This window comes from Canis aureus, chromosome 15 (genome assembly GCF_053574225.1).
Source record: "Canis aureus isolate CA01 chromosome 15, VMU_Caureus_v.1.0, whole genome shotgun sequence".
Classification (NCBI taxonomy): Eukaryota; Metazoa; Chordata; class Mammalia; order Carnivora; family Canidae; genus Canis; species Canis aureus.
In genome coordinates this window covers 68,378,550-68,387,877 of record NC_135625.1, presented here as the reverse complement: position 1 = coordinate 68,387,877, position 9,328 = coordinate 68,378,550, and the positions used below count along the sequence as shown (strand labels likewise).

Below are 9,328 nucleotides of genomic sequence, written 5' to 3'. Positions count from 1 at the left end.
CCGTGCACCTGCCGGTCGCAGGGCAGGTCTATCGGTAACTTCCTGAGGAGCCTCCTGACTGTTTCCAGGGCGGCTGCACCAGCCCGCGGTCCCGCCCACAGTGGAAGAGGGTTGAGTGAGTCTTGGCGGACGTGGTAAAAGTTTGGTCCACATTTCATTTCGCATCCTGTGGGCTCCAATTCATTGTCCTTAAGTATTTCTGGGGAAGCCGGGTGTTGGGCTCCATTTCAGCGCGACGTTTCTGAAGCTCATAGGTCTCCGCTGGAGCCTGGAAGGAGGCAGGTCGGGCCCTGGGCACGGGGACGCCGCCTCCTGCACGGCCTCCTTCAGCTCCTGAGCATCCCGCAGGGGGCGCCCGAACCCAGGCCCGGGTCAAGGGCGCACATGCGCAGTAGGCCTTGTCCGCCAACAGTAACAGGAGCCCCTCTGCGCTCTGGAGGCCTGAGGAGGACGTGGGGCCGCGTCCACGCTGACAGGAGCCCCGGCCTCCTCAGTACCCGCGGGTAGGCTTCAGGACCATGTGGGGCTGCCTCCACGGTGACAGGAGCCCTGGCCTCCTCAGGACTCGCGGTGAGGCTTCCAGAGGATGTGGAGCCCCGTCCTCGCTGACAGGAGCCTGGTCTCCTCAGGACCCGCGGTGAGACTTCAGGAAGATGTGGGGCCGCGTCCTCCCTGACAGGAGCCCCGGCCTCCTTAGGACCCACGGTGAGTTTTTGGGATGACGTGGGGCTGTGTCCATGGGGACAGGAACCCCAGCCTCCTCAGGACCTGCGGTGAGTCTTCGGGATGACGTTGGGCAGCGTCTACGCTGACAGGAGCCTGGCCTCCTCAGAACCCGCGGGGAGGCTTCTGGAGGATGTGAGGCATAGTCCACAGTGACAGGACCCCTCTCGTCCTCAGGACCCGCTGTCTATGACTCAGGAAGACATGGGGCCACGTCCGCCAAGACAGGAGTCCGGCTTCCTCAGGACCCGCTGGAGGACCCTGGAGGCGCTGTTCAGAGTCACATCCACCTCAGCAGGGCTACTCAGAACGACAAGGTAAGTGAATGGGGAGAATTGAGATAGGGTTAGGGTTTAGGGTGAGCAATAGGTGGTTAAGGTTAGCTTAGATGATATGGATTAGTGATCATGGTTATGCATACGAGTTACTGGTGAGGGTGAGGGATGGGGTAAGGGTCAAGAGGTAGGAGTTAAAGTAAGGTATTAGGGACTAGGAAATTGACTTAGGGTCTGGATTAGGGTAATGTTACTGATAGGTTATAGGGTTTAGGGTTAGGGAATAGAGGGAGGGAATACGGTTAGAGATAGAGTGGGGGATGGGGTTAGAGTTTAGGGTAAGGGGTGAAGGCAGGGTTAGGGTTATGGGTTAGGGTTTGGGCTAGGGGTTAGGGCTAGGTTTAGGGTACGGGTTAGGTGTTAGGGTACGGGTTAGGGATTAGGGTACAGGTTAGGGTTAGGGTTAGGGGTTAGGGTTAGGATACGGGTTAGGGTTAGGGTACGAGTTAGGGTACGGGTTAGTGGTTAGGGTTAGGGTTAGGGTTAGGGTTAGGGGTTAGGGTTAGGGTACGGGTTAGGGTACAGGTTAAGGAGGGTACGGGTTAGGGTTAGGGTATGGGTTAGGATACGGGTTAGGATTATGGTTAGGATTAGGGTACGGGTTAGGGTTAGGGTACAGGTTAGGTTTAGTGTTAGGGTACGGGTTAGGGGTTAGGGTACGGGTTAGGGGTTAGGGTACGGGTTAGGGTTAGGGTACAGGTTAGGGTACTGGTTAGGGTACGGGTTAGGGTACGGGTTAGGGTTAGGGTACGGGTTAGGGGTTAGGGTACGGGTTAGGGTACGTGTTAGGGGTTCGGGTTAGGGTTTGGTTTAGGGTTAGGGGTTAGGGTTAGTGTTAGGGTTAGGGTTAGGGTTAGGGTGAGGGGTTTGGGTTAAGGTTAGGGGTTAGGGTTAGGTTTAGGGTTAGGGTTAGGGTTAAGTGTTAGGTTTAAGGGTTAGGGATAGGGTTAGGTTTAGGTTCAGGGGTTAGGGGTAGGGTTAGGGTTAAGGGTTAGTGTTAAGGGTTAGGGTTAGGGTTAAGAGTTAGGGGTCGGGGTTAGGGTTAGGGTTAACGTTAGGGGTTAGGTGTTAGGGTTAGTGTTAGTGTTAGGGTTAGGGTTAAGGTTAGGGGTTAAGGTTAGGGTAGGGTTTGGGTTAGTGTTAGTGTTAGGGTTAGGGTTAAGGGTTAGTGTTAGGGTTTGGGGTTGCTGGTTAGGAGTTAGGGTTAGGGTTAATGTTAGGTTTAGGGTTAGGGTTAGGGTTAGAGTGAGTGTTTAGGGTTAGAGTTAGGGTTAGGAGTTAGGGTTAGGTTTAGGGTTAGGGTTAGGGTTAGGTTTAGGGTTAGGGTTTAGGGGTTAGGGTTAGTGTTAGTGTTATGGTTATGGTTAGGGGTTAAGGTTAGTGTTAGGGGTTAAGGTTTGGGTAGGGTTAGGGTTAGGGTTTAGGGGTTAGGGTTAGGGTAAGGGTTACCTTTAGGGTTAAGGGTTAGGGCTAAGAGAGGTTTAGTGTTAGGGGTTAGGGGTTAGGGTTATGGATTTGATTCGATTCGATTCTTTTCGATTTGATTTGATTATTTTTGATCGATTCGATTATTTTTGATTCAAATCGATTCAATTCTTTTCGTTTGGATTATTTTCTATTCGATTTGATTATTTTTTATTCAATTCGATTGGATTATTTTCGATTCGATTTGATGTGAATCGATTATTTTTGATTCAATTCAATTCGATGCGATTATTCTTGATTCAATTCGATTATTTTCAATTCGATTTGATTTGATTCGATTCGATTAATCTCGATTCGATGCGATTATTTTTTATTCGATTCATTTCTTTTCAATTCGATTCGATTATTTTCGATTCAATCGGTTCGATTAGATTCGATTATTTTAGATTCAATTCAGTTCGATTTGGTTCTATTATTTTCGATTTTATTCATTTCGATTCGATTAATTTCGATTTGATTCGATTGGATTCGTTTAGATTATTTTCGATTAGATTAGATTCTTTTCAATTTGATCCGATTATTTTCATTTCAATTCAATTCAATTATTTCCGATTGGATTCGATGCGAATCGATTATTTTTGATTTGATTCGATTCGATTAGATTCTTTTGATTCGATTCAATTCTTTTCAATTCGATTTGATTATTTTCAATTCGAATTGATTCTTTTCGATTCCAATCTTTTCAATTCGATTCAATATTTTTGATTCGAATCGACTCGATTCTTTTTGATTCGATTATTTTAGATTCGATTCGATTATTTTTATTCGATTTGATTTGGTTATTTTCGATTCTATTCGTTTCCATTATTTTCGATTCGATTTGATGTGAATCGATTATTTTCGAATCGATTCGTTTTAATTTGATTCGATTTGATTCGATTCAATTCGATTTGATTATTTTCGATTTGATTCGATTATTTTCAATTTGATTTGATTCGATTCGATTATTTTTTATTTGATTTGATTCAATTCGATTATTTTCGATTTGATTCAATTCTTTTCGATGCGTTTCGATTCTTTTCGACGCGTTTCGATTATTTTTCATTCCAATCGATTCCATTCTTTTCGATTCGATTATTTTAGATTCGTTTCGATTATTTTTTATTCGATTTGATTATTTGGATTCAATTCAATTTGATTATTTCGATTCGATACGATTTGATACGAATGGATATTTTCGATTCGATTCAATTCAATTCAATTATTTTTGATTCGATTCGGTTCGATTATTTTTGATTTGATTCGATTTGATTCGATATTTTCGATTCGATTCGATACTTTTCGATTCGATTCGATTGTTTTCGATTCCATTCTATTTGATTGCTTTCGATTCGATTGATTCGTGTGGATTATATTCGATACGATTCGATTCAATTTGATTTTTTTTATTTGATTCGATTCAATTCGATTATTTTCAATTCAATTCAATTCGATTATTTTCAATTGAATTCTATTCGATTTTATTCGTTTCAATTCGATTGGATTCGATTTGATTATAATGAATTCTTTTCAATTCGATTCTATTACTTTTAATTTGATTCGATTATTTTTGATTCGGTTCTATTTTTTCGATTCAATTATTTTCGATTCGATTCATTTTCATTCAATTATTTTCTATTCGATTCGATAATTTTGGATTTGATTTGATTCAATTATTTTCAATTTGATTCGATTAGATTATTTTTGATTTGATTCAATTCAATTCGATTATTTTCGATTCTATTCGATTCTATTACTTTTGATTCAATTCGATTCAATTATTTTCGATTCGATTCGAGATACTTCGATTTGATTCGATTATTTTCGATTCAATTCGGTTCGATTCGATTTAATTATTTTCGGTTCAATTTGATTCGATTCGGTTCCATTATTTTCGATTCGGTTCGAGTCGATTCGATTATTTTCGATTCGTTTCGATTATTTTCGATTCTATTCTATTCTATTCGAATCCATTATTTTCGATTCAATTCTATTTGATTCTTTTCGATTCGATTCGATTCCATTTGATTCGATTATTTTCGATTCAATTTGATTTGATTAGATTATTTTCAATTCGATTCGATTCGATTATTTTTTATTTGATTTGATTCGATTTGATTGGATATTTTCGATTCGATTTGATTCATTTCATTTGTTTTCGATTCAATTCGATTTGATTCGATTATTTTCGATTCGATTCGATTCGAATATTTTCGATTCGATTCGATTATTTTCGATTCGATTTGAATGGATTCGATTCGATTATTTTCGATTCGATTCTTTTCGATTCAATTCGCTTATTATTGATTCGATTCGATTATTTTCAATTCAATTCGATTCTATTATTTTCGATTCGATTCGATGCGAATCGATTATTTTTGATTTGATTCGATTATTTTCAATTCGATTCGATTCGATTCAATTATTTTTGATTCGATTCGATTCGATTCATTTTCGATTCGATTCGAATCAATTCTATCATTTTAGATTCAATTCGATTCGATTATTGTCGATTTGATTAGTGTCAATTAGATTATTTTTGATTCGATTCGAGTCAATTAGATTATTTATGATTCGATTCGATGATTTTCGATTCGATCAAGTCTTTTCGATTTGATTCGATTAATTTCTATTCTATTCGATTCGATTCCATTATTTTCTTTTCAATTCAATTCGATTCTTTTCAATTATATTCGATTCCATTCGATTCGATTGTTTTTGATTCAATTCGATTCTATTCGATTCGATTCGATTCGATTTGATTATTTTCGTTTCAATTTGATTCGATTCGATTATTTTTGATTCAATTTGATTTGATTATTTTCGATTCACTTTGATTCAATTCGATTATTTTCGATTCGAATCCTTTTGATTCTTTTCGATTCGATTATTTTCGATTCGGTTCTTTTATTTTCGATTCGATTTGATTATTTTCGTTTCAATTCAATTCGATTATTTTTGATTACATTCGATGCGAATCGACTAATTTCGAGTCGATTCTTTTCAATTCGATTTGATTCTTTTCGATTAGATTCGATTATTTTCTTTTTTTTTAATTTTTATTTATTGATGAATCAGAGAGAGAGAGAGAGAGAGGCAGAGACACAGGCAGAGGGAGAAGCAGGCTCCATGCACCGGGAGCCTGACGTGGGATTCGATCCCGGGTCTCCAGGATCACACCCTGGGCCAAAGGCAGGCGCTAAACCGCTGCGCCACCCAGGGATCCCAGATTCGATTATTTTCTATTCGATTCTATTATTTTCAATTCAGTTCAATTCGATTCGATTCGATTATTTTCGATTCGATTTAATTCTTTTTGATTCGATTATTTTCGATTCGAATCAGTTCGGTTCTTTTCGATTCCATTATTTTGGATTCGATTCGATTATTTTCCATTTGATTCAATAATTTTGGATTCGATTCGATTCGATTATTTTCGATTCGATTCAATTCGATTTGATTCGATTATTTTCGATTAATTTCTATTCCATTATTTGCGATTTGATTCATTTATTTTCGATTGTATTCGATACGATTTGATTCGATTATTTTCGATTCGATTCGAATGGATTCGATTCGATTTGATTCTTTTCATTTTGATTCGATTCTTTTCGTATCGATTCTATTGTTTGATTCGATTATTTTCGATTAGATTAGATTAGATTATTTTGTATTCGATTCGATTTGATTTGTTTATTTTTGCTTCAATGCGATTCAATTATTATCGATTCAATTCGGTAAGATTCGATTCGATTATTTTCGTTACAATTTGATTAGATTATTTTCGATTTGGTTCGATTATCTTAATTCAATTTGATTCGATTCGATTGTTTTCGATTCCATTCGATTGGATTCGATTCGATTATTTAAGATTCGATTTGAATATTTTCAATTTAATTCAAATATTTTCTATTCGATTCGATGCAAATCGATTATTTTCGATTCGTTTCAATTTGATTAATTATTTTCGATTCGATTCTATTCGATTATTATTGATTCGATTCATTTATTTTTGATTCAATTCGATTCGATTTGATTATTTTCGATTCAATCGATTATTTTCGACTCGATTCGTTTATTATCGATTTGATTCAAATGGATTCGATTCTTTTCAATTCGATTCTTTTCTTATCGATTATATTCTGTTCGATTCGATTATTTTCGATTCTATTCGAATATATTCGATTTGTTTAGATTATTTTCTATTCTATTCGATTCTATGATTTTTTATTTTTTTATTTTTTTATTTTTATTTTTATTTTTTTTAAAATTTTTATTTATTTATGATAGTCACAGAGAGAGAGGCAGAGACATAGGCAGAGGGAGAAGTAGGCTCCATGCACCGGGAGCCCGACGTGGGATTTGATCCCGGGTCTCCAGGATCGTGCCCTGGGACAAAGGCAGGTGCTAAACCACTGCGCCACCCAGGGATCCCCGATTCTATGATTTTTTATTCGATTCGATGCGAGTCGATTATTTTGGATTTGATTCGATTCTATTGATTATTTTCAATTCGATTTGATTCGATTCAATTCGATTCAATTATTTTCGATTAGATTCGATTCGATTATTATTTATTTGATTCTATTCGATTCGATTTTTTGATTCGATTTGATTCGATTTTATTATTTTCGAATTGATTCGAGTCGATTCAATTATTTTCGATTCGATTTGAGTCGATTCGATTATTATCGATTCGATTCGGTTTTTGATTCGATTTGATTCGAATCTTTTTGATTCGATTCGCTTATTTTTTTTATTTATTTATGATAGTCAGAGAGAGAGAGGCAGAGACATAGGCAGAGGGAGAAGCAGGCTCCATGCACCAGGAGCCCGACGTGGGATTCGATCCCGGGTCTCCAGGATCGCACCCTAGGCCAAAGGCAGGCGCCAAACCTCTGCACCACCCAGGGATCCCCGATTTGCTTATTTTTGATTCAAATCGATTGATTCTTTTTGATTCGATTCTTTTCGATTCTATTCGATTATTTTTGATTCGATTATTTTCTATTCAATTCGATTCTTTTCGATTCGATCGAATCTTTTCGATTAGATTCGAATACTTTCGATTCAATTTGATTATTTTCGATTCAAATAGATTTTCTTTCCGATTCGATTCTTTTGGATTCAATTCAATATTTTCGATTCGAATCGACTCAATTTGTTTTGATTCGATTATTTTAGAATAGATTCGTTTATTTTAGATTCGATTAGATTTTTTCGATTCGATTCAATTTTTGTCGATTCCATTCTATTTGATTGTTTTCGATTTGATTGATTCGATTGGATTATTTTCAATTCGATTCGATTAGATTTGATTTGATTCTTTTCGATTTGATTTGATTCGATTCGATTATTTTCGATTCGATTCGATTATTTTCAATTCGATTCTGTTCGATTATTTTCGTTTCAATTCGATTCGATTCGATTTGATTATAATGAATTCTTTTTGATTTGATTCAGTTATTTTTGACTCGATTTGATTATTTTTTATTCGATTCGATTCTTTTCGATTTGATTCAATTCTTTTCGTTTTGATTCGATTATTTTCGAATCTATTCGTTTCCATTTTGATTCAATTTGATGTGAATCTATTATTTTCCAATCATTTCATTTCAATTCGATTCGATTATTTTTGATTCGATTCGATTATTTTCGATTCGATTCGATTCGATTAATTTCAATTCGGCTTGATTATTTTTGATTCAATTCGATTCGATTCGATTATTTTCGATTCGATTAGATTCTATTATTTTCGATTCAATTTGGTTTGATTCAATTCGATTATTTTCGATTGGGTTCGATTCTTTTCAATTTGATTCTATTCTTTTTGATTCGATTCGATTCTTTTCTAATAGATTTGATTCTTTTCAATTCAATTATTTTCCATTCGATTCGATTTTTTTCAATTCGATTCGATTATTTTAAAATTCGATTCATTTCGATTTGACTCGATTCAGTTATTTTCGATTCGATTCGATTATTATTTATTCGATTCTATTTGATTTGATTATTTTTTATTCGATTCGATTCAATTTTATTATTTTCTATTCGATTAGAGTCGATTCGATTATTTTCGATTCGATTCGATTTGATTCGATTATTTTCGGTTCGATTCGATGTTTTCGATTCGATTCGATTCGAATCTTTTCGATTCGCTTCACTTATTTTCGATTCAAATCGATCGATTCTTTTCAATTCGATTTGATTATTTTCAATTCGATTATTTTCGATTCTATTCTATTCGATTTGATTCGATTCCATTATTTTCTATTCAATTCGATTCGGTTGTTTTCAATTCGATTCGATTGTTTTCGATTCGATTCGATTATTTTCGATTCAATTCGTTTCGATTATTTTCAATTCGATTCGATGTGAATCGATTATTTTCAAATCAATTCATTTCAATTTGATTCGATTCGATTCAATTCAATTTGATTACTTTCGATTCGATTCGATTCGATTTGATTCAATTAATTTCGATTCAATTTGATTATTTTCGATTCGATTCAATTCGATTGGATTAGATTCGATTATTTTCGATTCGATTCGATTATTTTCAATTCGATTCGATTCTTTTCGATACGATTCAATTCTTTTCAATTTGATATGATTATTTTCGATTCGATTATTTTTTATTGTATTCTATTCTTTTCGATTCGATTCCATTATTTTCCATTCGATTCGATTCGATTCTTTTCGATTCGATTTGATTCGATTATTTTTTATTCAATTCTATTCGATTAGATTCGATTATTGATTCAATTCGATTCACTTATTTCCTATTCGATTTGATTTGATTCAAT

General features: G+C 35.9%; 1 long non-coding RNA gene across 1 annotated transcript in view; it reads left to right on the top strand.

The window, feature by feature from the left end:
• Positions 1-385: 385 nt before the first annotated feature.
• Positions 386-9,328, top strand: part of LOC144285082 (uncharacterized) — a 52,679-nt gene continuing 43,736 nt past the window's right edge. Inside the window, exons 1-2 of the long non-coding RNA XR_013353537.1 lie at positions 386-705; positions 901-1,040. This is a non-coding gene — a long non-coding RNA (uncharacterized LOC144285082). The remainder of the gene's footprint in view (positions 706-900; positions 1,041-9,328) is intronic.